Raw genomic sequence first — 17,034 nt, 5'->3', positions numbered from 1 at the left:
CAGAAACATATACAGACACATACACACAGATACCGACACATACAAAGACACATAAACATACACGCACACAGACACATACACACAGACAGACACACAGATACATACACAAACATAGACACAGAAACATATACAGACACATACACACAGATACCGACACATACACAGACACAGAAGCATACACAATCATGGACACAGCCACACGCACATACTGCATATATACACATTTACAGATAGACGGACAAGCAACTCATTTAACTGACACATAAGTCATCTCCTTTAAGTCTACGAAAAGTACAGTATCGGAAATAATATAATAAAATCTAAACTTCCTTGGCAACGGCGGAAAAGGAAATGGAAAGAAAAAACAAAAAAAAGAGAAATTCTTTGGATACTAAGCAATTTCCTCAGCCGCAGAAAACTGTCCCAGGTGACATTTTCATGCGTAGGCGATATTACTTGCACTTCTAACTCCACAGAAATACATGACGGCGACGAAAATTGTTTAGCGGAATTGCCTCAAAGTTGCCACTCGATTTTCTTGTTATACTTTCCGTTCGATTTCACTTTAAAATCTCACTTCAAAGTTTTTTTTTTATTCTGCGTCAGAGTTTATCTTCATGGAGTGACGTTAGCTACTGCATGTTAAATAGATCTTAAAACATCAACATTAAAACATCAAACATATAGTTACGTCATAATACGAGTGTTGTTCTTTAAGTTAGTATTACGATTAGCACTATTTTTCTTTAGGATAATGCTGACTCAGTGCACGGTATCACACACGTAAAATTTTACCATTTTATGTCTTGTAACGACGCGAAATTTTATATCCCGTTAGTTGAAACACATAATTATTATCTCCTGCAAGTCTTTCCCTCCTGTGAAAATCTCGGATATATTAGCATTATTGTGTTTATTTTATTTATTTTTTCTACCAACCGCTTTACCTTCCTGAGTGGCCGAGTTTAATAGTGTCACATCCCCTCTCTCTCCCTCTCCATTCGTTGTCATATACTCTCCTTCACTGTCTTAGGTAATGTGCTATGATGTTCCCCTCTACAACACAACCCCAAGATACCCATTTCCTTCATTACTGTACACCTCATCAACGTAATGTATGGTTAAGGCCTTAGGCTGTCCATTATACAAACACTCTACCTACAGTATATCCAAACACCCATTTAATGCAATCTGTGTCAACTAATTCGTCATATAAAATGATTTTGTAGACTCGTCAGCTGCCTGAAAAAAAAATCTTCTACATTAACATAAAACACTACTTTTAAAATTTGCAATGATCAGTGTTTTTTGGGGCATCAATTTATGCAAACTGTTAGCATTCAAAGACACGCTTTAATCCACTCTGAATATAATTGTCGGTATGTACTGTATAAATATTGTATATGTTCTCTGAATAAATAATAAAAAATAATGAGTGAAAAATTTTATTTTGATTTATCCCATGTAAGAGTATAGTTGTGTGTTAGAACAGTTGAGTTGTGTGTTGGTACAGTTGTGTGTTGGTACAGTTGAGTTGTGTGTTGGTACAGTTGTGTGTTGGTACAGTTGTGTGTTGGTACAGTTGTGTGTTGGTACAGTTCTGTGTTGGTACAGTTGAGTTGTGTGTTGGTACAGTTGTGTGTTGGTACAGTTGTGTGTTGGTACAGTTGTGTGTTGGTACAGTTGTGTGTTGGTACAGTTGTGTGTTGGTACAGTTGAGTTGTGTGTTGGTACAGTTGTGTGTTGGTACAGTTAAGGTTGTGTGTTGGTACAGTTGTGTTTGTGTGTTGGTACAGTTGTGTGTTGGTACAGTTGTGTTGTGTGTTGGTACAGTTGTGTGTTGGTACAGTTGTGTGTTGGTGCAGTTGTGTGTTGGTACAGTTGTGTGTTGGTACAGTTGTGTTGGTACAGTTGTGTGTTAGTACAGTTGTGTGTTGGTACAGTTGGGTTGTGTGTTGGAGTACAGTTGTATGTTGGTACAGTTGTGTGTTGTGTGTTGGTACAGTTGTGTGTTGGTACAGTTGGGTTGTGTGTTGGTACAGTTGTGTGTTGGTACAGTTGTGTGTTGGTACAGTTTGGGTTTGTGTTTGGTACAGTTGTGTGGTTCAATTGTATTAATTGGATCCTTGGATTGTGTGTGTTAGTACAGTTGAGTTGTGTGTTGGTACAGTTGTGTGTTAGGTACAGTTGTGTGTTGGTACAGTTGTGTTGTGTGTTGGTACCAGTTAGGTTGTGTGTTAGTACAGTTGTGTGTTGGTACCGTTGTGTGTTGGTTCAGTTGTGTGTTGGGCTGCAGTTGGGTTGTGTGTTGGTACAGCTAAGGTTGTGTTAGTACAGTTTGTGTGTTATTTGTGTGTTGGTACAGTTGTGTGTTGGTACAGTTGGGTTGTATGTTGGTTCAGTTGTGTGTTGGTACAGTTGGGTTGTGTGGTGGTACAGTTGTGTTGGTTCGATTTGTGTGTTGGGTACAGTTAGGTTGTGTGTTGGTACAATGATTGTGTGTTAATTTTGTTAGGATTGAGTTGTATGTTGGTTTAAGTTGTGTGTTGGTACAGTTAGGTTGTGTGTGTTGGTACAGTTGTGTGTTGGTTCAGTTGTGTGTTGGTACAGTTGTGTTGTATGTTGGTACAGTTGTGTGTTGGTACAGTTGAGTTGTATGTTGGTACAGTTGTGTGTTGGTACAGTTGTGTTGTGTGTTGGTACAGTTGTGTTGTGTGTTGGTACAGGTGTGTAAGAGTACAGTCGTGTGAGAATACAGTTGCGAGAGAGTACAGGTGTTTGTTGATACAGGTGTGTGTTGATACAGGTGTGTGTTGGTAAAGCTGCGTGAAGTACAATTGCGTGGTTTTACAGTTGTGTGAGAGTACAGCTGTGTGTTGGTACAGGTATGTGAGAGTGCAGTCGTGTGAGAGTACAGTTGCGAGCGAGTACAGATGTTTGTTAATACAGGTGTGTGTTGATACAGTTGTGTGAGAGTACAGTTGTGTGTTGATACAGTTGTGTGAGAGTACAGGTGTTTGTTGGTAAAGGTGTGTGAGAATGCAGTCGTGTGAGAGTACAGTTGGTGTGAGTACAGGTGATTGTTGGTACAGTTGTGTGAGATTACAGCTGTGTGTTGATGACGATGTGTGAGAGTACAATTGCGTGGTGGTACAGTTGTGTGAGAGTACAATTGTGTGGTGGTACAGATGTGTGAGACTACAGTTGTGTGAGAGTACAGGTGTTTGTTGGTACAGTTGTGTGAGAGTACAGGTGCTTGTTGGTACAGTTGTGGTGAGTACAGGTGTTTGTTTGGTACAGGTGTACTTGTTGTTGGTACAGTTGTGTGAGAGTACAGGTGTTGTTGGTACAGCTGTGTGAGGAGTACAGGTGTTTGTTGGTACAGTGTGTGTAGAGAGTACAGGTTTGTTGTGTGAGAGTAGTGTTGCACAGGTGTTTGCTGGTACAGCTGTGAAGAGAGTACAGGTGTTTGCTGGTGGCTAGCAGGAGAGTACAGGTGTTTGTTGGCATAGGTTTGGTACAGTTGTGTGAGAGCACAGGTGTTTGTTGGTACAGTTGTGTGAGCAGTGAGAGTACAGGTGTTTGTTGGTACAGTTTTGGAGAGTACAGGTGTTTGCTGGTACAGTTGTGTGTGAGAGTACAGGTGTTTGTTGTTTGTGAGAGTACAGGTGTTTGCTGGCACAGCAGTGAGAGTACAGGTGTTTGCTGGTACAGTGTGTGAGATAGGTGTTTGCTGGCAGTTGAGTACAGGAGTACAGTGTGGAGAGAGGTGTTTGCTGGCACAGCAGGTGTTTGCTGATGTGTGTGAGAGAGTACAGTTTTGTGGTACAGAGTGTTGTTTTACGAGTACAGGTGTTTTGTTGTGGTGAGTACAGGTGTTTTGGAGTGAGCAAGTGTGTTGTGCTGGCACAGTTGTGTGAGAGTACAGGTGTTTGTTGGTACAGTTTTGTGAAAGTACAGGTGTTTGTTGGTACAGTTGTGTGAGAGTACAGGTGTTTGTTGATACAGTTGTGTGAGAGTACAGGTGTTTGTTGGTACAGTTTTGTGAAAGTACAGGTGTTTGTTGGTACAGTTGTGTGAGAGTACAGGTGTTTGTTGATACAGTTTTGTGAGAGTACAGGTGTTTGCTGGTACAGTTGTGTGAGAGTACAGGTGTTTGTTGGTACAGTTGTGTGAGAGTACAGGTGTTTGTTGGTATAGTTGTGTGAGAGTACAATTGCGTGGTGGTAAAGTTGGGTTGAATCCTGTTATTATGTAGCTTATTATAGTCAAACAGGAGTTTCTCTGCCATAGAAAGCAAAAAGGGTTGACGACTCGATACGTATATTTGTATGTACGTTTTCTGTGTTTTTCTGTGTGTCTGTCAATAACTACAGTACATGATTACATAGAACATTATTTTACTTCGTCAGCTCGTACGGGAACAGCGTATTGAATTTCATCTCTAATTAAGGTATGACTCGGTGCACCCAGTGGAAAGTATCACTGCCAGTTCCCTTAATAAAATTTTATACTTCATGAAAATTTATCTTCATTGATTCTTAGTAGAAATAGTTGCGGTGTGACGGTCTATTATTTCAGTACAATCGTTCTTAGCTGAAATATGTACTATACTGTACCTATATTCCAGTGTCTGATATATCGTTACGCAGTCTTTAAGGATAGATGTTTCTTTCTTAGCTACAGTATAATGGCACAAACTTTCTTCTTTGATTTTTAAAATAAAAATTGAATATTTCGTCACCTGACAGCTTACTCTAAAAAAAAAAAGTCGTGTTTTAATACCTTTTAGAAGATCTCGTATAATACTGGCGTTGTTTTCCTAGTTTATAACTGATGGTAAAATATTTTCCCCGTCAAATTATTCATAGATTAAAGATAAATAGAATAAATGAATATGTTTTCTGACACACACACACACACACACACACACACACACATATATATATATATATATATATATATATATATATATATATATATATATATATATATATATATATATATATATATATATATGCAAGTAAATCACTGTAGGCGCGTGATCAGGGTTGATAATCATGCCCAGTTCCCAAGCTAGTCTGTACTCACCCCTGAAGATGTGAATTACACGAAAGCGCTGGGAACTTCTGTGTTTTCTTCTTCCTGGTTATCAGCATATATATATATATATATATATATATATATATATATATATATATATATATATATATATATATATATATATATATATATATATATATATATATATATATATATATATATATATATATATATATATATATATATATATATATATATATATATATATATATATATATATATATATATATATATATATATATATATATATATATATATATATATATATATATATATATATATATATATATATATATATATATATATATATATATATATATATATATATAACATTACCTTTCTCGTCGTCTCTTTTTCAGAGGGAATCCATGCTCAGTACTAAGCGTCAGCGTCTACTTCTCTCCCCCCCCCCTTAATAGCCAGCCACCCTACTCCAGTGTCCACCATAGCCAGCATTCCTCCCGTTTCACTCTAGGCCAACCTTCCCTCTTCGAACCGTTGCACATGGTCCGCTCACCTCCATTTACCCCTCCAGAAACCTCCGCGTCTAGGTTCTCTCTGCCTCATCTCCTGCCATCCTTCTTATGAGTGATTCGTACATACCTTTACGTACAGCCTTTGGTGTTGTTCCATGTTCGTTACGTCGAGGTAGGCTTGAGTAACACAAAAACTCCACACATTCTTCAACTTCTTCAATCATTCCCATCTTCCATAACTCCCGGCACCCTCCTTTTTCTCTTCTTTTAACCTCTACCTAAGATCCTTCATCCTGAAACCACCAAATTTGCAAGGCTGTTCTCTTGTTTTCAATCACACCCCGCCCCACCAGGGTCCCATCCACCACATCTTCACCTATATATGCATTCCTCGATTATCACAAACATTTAGTAATTTTTTATATCTTCTCCGAAGTGAACTGTAACACATTCAGTACCTTCTAAATATATCCTATCAATCTAACTTTTTTTTATATCAGAAGCTCTTGCCTCCCTCTAAAGTCACCACCTCTGGGTAATCTACGGATAGCAACTTCCAAAGCGTCGACTAATCTCCAGCACCGAAGTAAATACCGTAGGAGGCAGAACACCGCCCTGCCTCACCCCACGCTTTAAGTTGCTCAGATATCCCTCTCTCTACCGCAGCTCTGACCGATGTGTCCTTATTTTACACATAGTGAAAAATATACCTTTTATTTCACGTTTTGTGGCGATATTCATATTTTTATAATTTGATCGTAACTCCCTTATGAATTTTTAGAATGTGTGGGTATCAATACTGCTTTTATTTTATTCCATTTGTTTTCCATTCGTTTTTTCTTAAATTATTCTGCATTTAGTTATCCATTATTTTCTATTTGCTTATTCATCTAGTGTTTACTCTATATATTGTTATTTGCTTTATAAAACATTATTTTTTTTTTTAACTATTTATCTTTTATTATTTTTTACTTGTAATTTATATGATCTATATTTTATTTCCATGCATCAATATATATGTACTTAACTACAGTTTACATTTATTCAGTTTATTAAATTTATGCTATCATGATAATTGGTCTTTATACTCTTGTGGCTGGGCTATCATTAAAACTCGTCCTATATAACTCTCTCTCTCTCTCTCTCTCTCTGTTGTGAGAAGGGAATGATTTGCTGCACCTGAACGATATTGGATGTTTACATTATATGGGAGACTAAGAAAGGAAAAAGTCCCATAGCGTAAGAGAGGAAATTTATATGCAGGCGTTGTGGTGTGGACGATGACGGTGGAGGCTGAGAGAGAGAGAGAGAGAGAGAGAGAGAGAGAGAGAGAGAGAGAGAGAGAGAGAGAGAGATATAAAATACTAATGAGAGAACAAAAGAAAATAACAAAAGTAATATGTATATATATGCTAGTATGTAAGTATGTATGTATATGTATATGTGTATGCGTATATATGAATGGAAATGCCAGCTCCCGGAACCAGGAGGACAGCGGGGAGTGCGGCAGAGAGAGAGAGAGAGGGTGAGAGGGAGTGAGAGAGGGAAGGTTAGGACGGACCACCGATAAAGAGGGCTATCTCATCCTATTTCCATGAAATTACCATCACCACCACACACCATCATTTTTAAGCATATTAACACCCCTTTCTCTTTTCATCTAGGGACCTGATGCTCACCGCAGGGAAATTTAAGCCCGGGTGGTCTTTAATTTTTTTGGTTCGTTAAGATTTACACTCAAAAAAAAGCTTATCTCACCCTTCGTTTTGGGTCGTAAAGGCTTTGATGGTTTTCCGGGTTGCGTGGTGGTGGTGGAGGAGGAGGTAGTGGTGTTTGTAAATGTGGTGCTCTAGGAGAGATATTGGCACTGGTTCTGAAATACTAGGAATAGCACTGATACTGATACTGGTTCATATAGTAGAACTGGCACTGATACTGGTCTTATAGCAGGACTGGCACTGATACTGACCTTGGTTCTGCGGCAGGACTGGCACTGATACTGTCACTGATACTGGCCTTGGTTCTTATAGTAGAATTGGCACTGATACTGGCCTGGTTCTGGTTCACTGATATATAGTACTGTTAACTGGCACTGATACCAGTCCTGGTTCTTATACTAGGACTGGCACCGAACTGGTATCACCGTTATGGCCTTTGGTTCTTATAGTAGGACTGGCACTGATACTGCTGGTTCTTAGCTTGGCACTGACTGGCACTGGCCTTGGTTCTTATAGCAGGGCTGGCACTGTTACTGGCCTTGGTTCTTATAATAGAACTGGCACTGATACTAGTCCTGGTTCTTATACTAGGACTGGCACTGAAACTGGTACTGTTACCGGCCTTGGTTCTTATAGTAGGACTGGCACTGATACCGATGCTGGTTCTTATAGTAGAACTGGCACTGATACTGGCCCTTGGTTCTTATAGTAGGACTGGCACTGATACCGATGCTGGTTCTTATAGTAGAACTGGCACTGATACTGGCCCTTGTTCTTATACTAGGACTGGCACTCATAGTGACACTGGTTTTTAAAGTAGAACTGGTACTGATTTTAATACTGTAACTGGTTTATTTTTATTATTGTTATTCTTCTTCTTCTTCTTCTTCTTCTTCTTCTTCTTATTATTATTATTATTATTATTATTATTATTATTATTATTATTATTATTATTATTATTATTATTACTATTATTATTATTATTATTATTATTATTATTATTATTATTATTATTATTATTATTATTATTATCATTATTATTATTATTATTATTATTATTATTACACACATCTACCAAGCAGTATTAAACACGGTTAGTTTCTATACAAGACAGACTTCTAAAAATAATTCGCGGCGCCTCTCCTTTCCTAATTCTCTCTGATGCGTCAGATGGTCTGGCAAACATGAAGCAACCCTAGTCATTAACACCCCATGCCTGGCCATTATGATGTCATTAGGCCACACCAGGAACACTTATGACCTTACATACCAGGCGGAGACGAGATCAGGCTCAGTACCCGAGGTGTTACAAAGTGGCCATTTTAGGATTCGATCATCTTAGTGAGCGGCGGGTTGGTGGATTGCCTCTTGTTGGTGTAAGTTTACGCATGAAGAACATGTATTAATGATATATATTTAAATGAAACTCAAGTCTCACAGTAACAGACTGACGATACATCAAATAACAACCTTCTTCTTAGAGAGAGTTTAGCCAACAGCATGTGTACAGAGTCGGTTTTATCTCTACTGACTTATTTCCTTTTATACTGTTGTAATATTTTCAGGTTATAATGTCTTCAAAATACTTTGACAATTATGAAATGTTGGAATTCTGTGCTGATTTCTCGCCTTCATTACTCTTATTAATCCCGTAATGGTAATTAATACGTGGTTTTAAATTCTTTTGAGGTCCATACAGGACCTGACGTGACAGGGGATGGGATGGGAGGGTTTAAGGTCCCCCACCCAGTGAGAGCTTTGGGAAACATCGCTTCTAAATAAAAATACAAGAAAAACATTGCCATTTTTATCCAGTGTTGTAGGATGAAGGAGAGTGAGTGAGCACGAGCACCACCCACCCAAGTTTGCATCCCTCGCGACAAGGATTATTCTAGCCGAGTCAGTGTTTGGCTCGGCGTTCGCCCCTGCCCCACCCTGGCCCCAGCCCCAGTCACTGTGGCCAAATATATACAGTGCCAGGTGATTAGTTTGTTTTTACGATCCCGTGTTTGTTGTCCAGCCGATGAGGCAGGTATAGTTGACAAAGATCATCGTATTTAAAATTTCTTGAAGGGAATATAGCAGCAGTAAACACACAGATTTCCATTTCCATAGTTTGGTAAGTCATGGTCTTACGGCAGAGATTTTATCAAGCCATTATATCTGCTGCTGAAATACAGCAAGGCTAACAGCTGCCGCGTGACCAAACAGAGCCCAACACCATTTACAGTTACCGCTGTACTTGTAACTAACACCAAAACCTCTCTGGGGCGCGGTCAGTCAACCGCACCCCAGCTGTGTGCTGTGTTGTTCACACCTCGCAAAACAAAGAGCAAGGGTGTGGGAAGGGGAAAGGGGTAGTCGGGAGAGGGACAAGGGGGTGAGGAGGAGTAATAGGTGGAGGGGCATGGAGTTTGCAATAGACGATTTTGTTGAAAGAGAGAAAGAACGAAATTCTGGTGTGGAGGGCGACGGAAGGGAGAGGGGGAGGGTGGAAAGAGGAAGAGATAGGTGTGAGCAGACGGAGGGAGGGCGGGAGAAAGGGATAGGAGTAGAGTGATATGAAGGGAAGGGTGAGGGAGAAAGAGGGAGGGAATGAGGGAAGGGGTGATGTTTTGGTAACCGTCAGAGATTCGTCACTGAATGTAGGTCGGCGGCATTTTGAGAATACCCTTTTCATATAACTTTTGTGTTGTATTACTGGTATTAATCGGTAAAATATGTGGACACTAAATGTTTGTTTGGATAATCTGTCTACTAGCAGTCACTGCGACATTCGTGGACACCCTAAGTGCATATGACCATTAAATTCCCCTTGTACAGTATGTACTCTACCTATGCACAGACACATTAGGGACACCCAGTCACTATATACACACAACAACAACATTGGGCAACCCTCTGTAACATAAAATTATACAAACAGCTTAATCCAAGTTATACATGGACACCCTGACTGCAAGAGGACATCGTTGTTTCTTGTGGACACCTGATCGCAAAAAAATACACAAATTTGTCTCTTCTAGTAAACATTAACATAAAAAGAGGACAACGTCATCTCCTGTTGATACCCTAGCAGATCCATGTGAACACCGACCATATCAATACTCAGTAGTACACTCGGTCACACCCGCTTTCTCTTGGCACCCGTGGAGGTGTGATGTGGAAATAATTGTTTAAAGCCCAACCAGGTAACGGGTATTGTGTAGAGACAGATTAGTGGCATCCAGAGAGAGAAAGAAGCAGTGAATTTCCATTGTCAAATTTCATTAAAAAGTTGTATTCATAGTATCTTACGAGGAGCTCAAAATAATAATCCGAGGCATCAACACTGAACACAATTTCTTATTCACGGTTCTCAGTGACAACACCTTATTTATAAAGCCCTGACAACACACCTTTATAGAGCCCTGACAACACACGCATTATAGAGCCTTGACAACACACCTTTATAGAGCCCTGACAACACACGCATTATAGAGCCCTGACAACACACCTTTATAGAGCCCTGACAACACACGCATTATAGAGCCCTGACAACACACCTTTATAGAGCCCTGACAACACACGCATTATAGAGCCCTGACAACACACCTTTATAGAGCCCTGACAACACACGCATTATAGAGCCCTGACAACACACCTTTATAGAGCCCTGACAACACACGCATTATAGAGCCCTGACAACACACCTTTATAGAGCCCTGACAACACACGCATTATAGAGCCCTGACAACACACCTTTAAAGAGCCCTGTCAACATACCTTTATAGAGCCTTGACAACACACCTTTATAGAGCCTGTGACAACACACCTTTATAGAGCCCTGACAACACACCTTTATAGAACTCTGCTTGCCACCTAACCACAACCTTTATCGTAATTCCCCAAAACAATCCTCGCTTGGAACAGAATTCACGTATGTTTGTTTGTATGTCTGTCTGTCTGTCTGTCTGTCAGTTATCCCTTGCTCATGTATCTCTCTCTCATTCCTGACTCTAACTTGTTCCCTTATGACTCTCTCTCGTCTTAGCTCTCCTTACTCTCTCTCTCTCTCTCTCTCTCTCTCTCTCTCTCTCTCTCTCTCTCTCTCTCTCTCTCTCTCTCTCTCTCTCTCTCTCTTTCTCTCTCTCTCTCTCTCTCTCTCTCTCTCTCTCTTGTGTTTCACTCTCTCCTTTGTTCAGTCTCCCTTTTACTCTCTTTCAATCGATGTGTCAGGAATGGTGGAGTGACGATGTACTAGAGGAGGGAAGGAGGCGGAGACAGGGAGAGATGGAGAGAGGGAGGGAGAGAGGGAGAGAAAGAGAGAGAAAACACTAAAGGAGAGACAAAGAGGTGAAGAGAGAAAAAGTGGGAGAAAGAGAGAGACAGAGAGAGAGAGAGGGGGGAGGGAGGATGGAGAGAGTGAAGGAACGACAGAGTGATAGAAAGGAGGAAAGTGGGAAGGAGAGGGTAAGAGAAAGAGAGATGGAGGTGGAAGACGAAGTAGAATTTGGAAGATGTGGGAGGGGAGGGTGGAAGGGTAACGGCGTGTACTCAGCAGGAGGAAGGAAGGGAGAGGTTGAGAAACGATAGAGAAGAGGAAGAGTTAGGAGAATGTGGAGAAATATTGCTCAGATGGGGAGAAAGAGGGAAGGAAGAGAGAGAGAGAGAGAGAGAGAGAGAGAGAGAGAGAGAGAGAGAGAGATTGCCTTTATGAATGAAATCGCTCCCCCAGGTCAAGTTTAGTAGCTGCAGCACCACAACCCAGATGACACCACATAAAAACTCCATTGAGGCTGAGAGAAGAGAGACTTCAGTCGCCACCCTTACTTGGTGGATCCAGGAAAGGTGAGAAAGAGTGAGAGAGAGTGAGAGAAGGGAGAAAATGAACTGGGAAAGGGAGGAAGAATGAGCATGGAAAGGGTGGATATTAGAGTGAATGTATGTGTGTGTGTGTTTCTTTCCACCCCCATCCCTCTATTGCCCGGTACCTCACCATTCTCTCTTTCCTCCTCCTCCTCCTCCTCTTCATCCTCCTCTTCTTCCTCCTCCACTTATCTTCCGTACTGACACCTGTTGACGCTCACTGACCATCTTGTAACCTCTACCTACGTCTTCATCTCAGGACCCGACCTAACCATAGCACCAGGACTTTACACTCAGGATACGAGAACTGTATAAATACCACTGATATTTTCCCAAGGGTGCTACTGTCAACCTAACTTGAGAGTGAGCTGTTACTTGTGTCCCCAGTACTCGATTTGATAGGTCAGGTCACTCATGATTGCCAGTAATTAACAGTGACACCTTCAGATACTGAGCTTTGATAATCGCTTGAAAGAGTGTTATTTATTTATTTATTTATTTATTTATTTATTTATTTATTTATTTATTTATTTATTTATTTATTTATTTATTTATTTATTTATTTATTTATTTGCTTCCCATCCAACTACAACAACTGGTATGTTTTATGTCAGGTTAAAGCTCTCCTGGTGGTAAATAAACCAAGCTCTCTGAGTGGCCATTAAGTCAAGATCTATGAGTGACCAGTAAATTAAGCACTCTGAGTGGTTATTAGGCCAAAGAGTCAGTTAAACTCTCTGAGTGACCATTAAATCAAGCTCTCTGATTGGCCAGTAGACCTAGTGTGAAGGGTATTGGAAGGCTAATAACAACCAGTCGTAAAGAAGAGTATGTTATGATTTCACTGCATTAAAAATATACCCAGCCACTCCTTCAAAGATTACAATCACAAAGCCTTCAAGATGAGTTTCATATAGTTTAGCATAATACAAGTTAAATATTCTACGTGTTTTTTTTAATATATCCACGTTAAATTACTATAACTATTATTACTAAGTTCCAAAGATGATAAAAATTATAAGCAACTAAACCTCCGAAATGAACTACAGTATAACACATGTGTACTGTCCCCGTAAAAGTTTGTCTGGCGGAACGGATGGACGGAAATACGGACAATAGAGCCATGTCTGTGGTAGGGAATAAAAACAATAGCACCATTGGGTGATATGACTAAATTTAAGACAGGAATAAATGCGTGAAATTTATCTGATTACACTATGTTGCATTTGTACCCAAGCTTAAATCAGTCCTTTCTTTAACTGACATTATTTGTATCATCTCTTTAAGTCAGATTTCTTACGAGAAGACTATTATTATTATTATTATTATTATTATTATTATTATTATTATTATTATTATTATTATTATTATTATTATTATTATTATTATTATTATTATTATTATTATTATTATTATTATTATTATTATTACTATTATTATTATTATTATTATTATTACTTTAAAAACCTCACATAATGTCTCCAATAATCATAGTCGCTCCACACACACACATACACACTTCCAATCTCCCCAACAATTCCTCTAACTCACATAATGTCCCAAAACACAATCACCTAAACCTACACAACGTCACCAACTAGTACACTCGTGTCCCCAACCAACAAAATCTCCCCAACACCCTAATAGTTTCCCGAGTTCGTCTCACCACCCCTAACCCCCAACACCCCAGTACTTCCCCTACACTCATACACTCATCCCAACCCCCTAAGAATTCTCCCCAACTTTCCAACACTCTTACTCATACTCATCCCAATCCCCTTAAAAAAAAATTTCCCCAACACTCCAACAATCTCACATACCCTCGTCTCCCCAACCACAGAAAAATTCCATCCTTCCTCTCCCTCCTCCCCTTGGTAATCTCCCCAACTCCCACACAATCGTCCCCGCAGGCCTTGAGAGAGCGCATCTGGCTAGCAAGCTATTCCATCTGGCGCGCCCTACGCCTCTTAAAAGAACCATTTGAGATTCCAGTGGGGATATTACGTTTAAGCAACCCAATCCTCCCTCTTGAGCTCCCGGGCTGTGATATCGTCAGGACCTCCGCCTCCACCTCATTCTGTCTTGATGTCTTGATCATGGCTACTGAGGGCGCTACACTCTCCCTCCCTTCCCCCACCTCATGCACCCTCCTTCAGATATATATCATCGGTTTATCTCTGTCTGTCTGTCTGTCTGTCTTTGTCTCTCCTGCTCCTTTTTTTGTCTGTTTGTGGAATCTCTAAGGTTTTGTTTATTTTTTATCTGTCTCCCTCTGTGTATCTTCTTTTGTTTATCACATTCTCTCTCTCTCTACTTCACATTTTGTTCTGCTTCTACATTTCAAGCCTCTTCCATCCATTAGACCCACGCCCCCCTCCCTCCCAAAGATCAACTCCCCTCCCTTTCACTCCCCAAGATTAACTCCCTTCCCCTTCACTCCCCAGTATCAACTCCCTTCCCCTTCCCTCTCCAAGATTAACTTCTGTCTCCCTTCCTCCCTAAGATCAACTCCCCTCCCCCTTCCTCCCTAAGATCAACTCCCCTCCCCCTCCTTCCCAAGATCAACTCCTTCCTTCCCTCCCCAAGATTAATTGCCCCTCTCCTCCCCAAAATTAACTCCAATCCTCTCCTCCCTCCCTGTCCCCCCAAAGATAAACGTCCTCCCTTCCTCCCCAAATATCAAACCCCCCCCGTCTCCTCCATCTGCCCTATCTCTCTTCCTCCCTCCCTCTCTCCCTCTCTTGTGAATCATCTCCTTAACGAATCTACGTTAACTTCTCCCATCCTCCTCCCCTCCTATGTGACACCGCTCTATTCGTCCTCTGAGGCAGCGGTGGTTCTCTGTAGTTATCCCCAACTGTGGTTCTGTTAGTCAGGTATGGAGCTGTCCCTATGTGTCGGTGTTGCTTCTACGTGACTCACTTCTTCCTAAATAACCCGCTTCTTCCTACATAACCCACTGCTTCCTACATAACCCAGGTCTTCCTAAATAACCCACTTCTTCCTATATGACCCGCTTCTTCTTACATAACCCACTTCTTCCCAAATAACCCACTTCTTCCTACATAACCCACTTCTTCCTAAATAACCCACATCTTCCTATATGACCCACTTCTTCCTACATAACCAACTGCTTCCAAAATAACCTACTTCTTCCTACATAACCCATTTCTTCCTAAATAACCCACTTCTTCCTACATAACCCATTTCTTCCTAAATAACCCACTTCTTCCTACATAACCCACTTCTTCCTAAATAACCCACTTCTTCCTACATAACCACGTCTTCCTACATAACCAACTGCTTCCAAAATAACCTACTTCTTCTTACATAACCCACTTCTTCCTATATCTTACCTATTTAACCCACTTCTTCCTACATGACCCACAACTTCCTAAGAAACCAGCTTCTTCCTATATGATCCACTTCTTCCTACATAACCTTGGTCTTCCTACATAACCCATTGCTTCCCAAATAACCCACTTCTTCCTATATGACCCACTTCTTCCTACATAATCCACATCTTCCTATATCACCCACGTCTTACCTATATAACCCACGTCTTCCTACATAACCACATCTTCCTACATAACCCACGTCTTCCTACATAACACACTTCTTTCTACATAAACCACGTCTTCCTACATAACCCACTTCCTTCTACATAACCCACGTCTTCCTACATAACCCACGTCTTCCTACATAAACCACGTTTTCCGACATAACCCACGTCTTCCTACATAACCCACGTCTTCCTACATAACCCACTTCTTACCTATGCGAACGTGTTTACATCTTCCTGCTGGACATTACCTCTTTTGAAATACATTATACCTCTTAGCCCTCCTCGAGCGTCCACCACCCCTCGTGTGTACAGTCTGTGCCCACTCGCCATCTCCTACACCTCTCCTCTCCCGCTCAGTCACCACAAAGTGTTTCTATATTTAGAACGGTACTCAGCTCTCCATGGCGTCTCTTATGGTTCATGGACCTACTACACGACCATCCTCATGTGTTCCATCTGACTAGTGTATGCTTTGACTGGGGTTATCTGGCCAATCACACGAGTAGACAGACAGACAGATAGACAGAACTACAGTAAGGTTCTGTTTTACATGATGTACCCAATGTACTATATATGTTACAGTCAGAGTGTGTAATCAGCCATTTCGTGTAATGACTAGTCATCTTGTGTAATGGAAACAATTTTAGTCTAATTTAATCCAGCCAAACCAATTGTATACTATATCAAGCCTTGCCGACCATAACTTAACTGAACATTAGATTAGTTAAGTTAGTCGTGGTCAAGTTAAAACAGGTTAAGTTAGGATAGGCTAGGTAGGTTTCATTACGATACCTAACTTAACCTAACCAAAACTGGTTTTGTCTAAACTAACCAATCTAATGTTAGGTTAAGTTAGGCTAAAGTTAGATTAAGTTAATTTACAATACACAAAATGAAAAGTGATTTCACGAAATTACTAATTACACACTTTGACTGTAACCTATATAGGAACAGAGGAAATAATAACGACCGCAGCAGCAGCAGCAGCAGCAGCAAAAAATAATAATAATAACAATAATAATAATAATAATAATAATAATAATAATAATAATAATAATAATAATAATAATAATAACGTTGAGCTGTGGTGTTGAATACCCTCCAGGAGCTGTCTCGTGTCTGCTCGCCTGACAGCTTCAGCGACGTGATTTGTGGATAATGGGCGGTGTGTACAGTATATCACGTCTAGATACAATTACATCTTATAACTAGAACCAATATTGGGGCGTTTACTCAGTCATGACTTTGATTGGTTAAACAGTTGAGTGAATTACTTGAAAATAGTCATTTGCAGAACATAAAGTTTAATGATAATTTAATAAAC

The sequence above is a fragment of the Homarus americanus genome, unplaced genomic scaffold, assembly GCF_018991925.1.
Source record: "Homarus americanus isolate GMGI-L3 unplaced genomic scaffold, GMGI_Hamer_2.0 scaffold39155, whole genome shotgun sequence".
NCBI lineage: Eukaryota > Metazoa > Arthropoda > Malacostraca > Decapoda > Nephropidae > Homarus > Homarus americanus.
The sequence above is the reverse complement of the archived record's forward strand: the minus strand, read 5'-3'. Positions refer to the sequence as shown.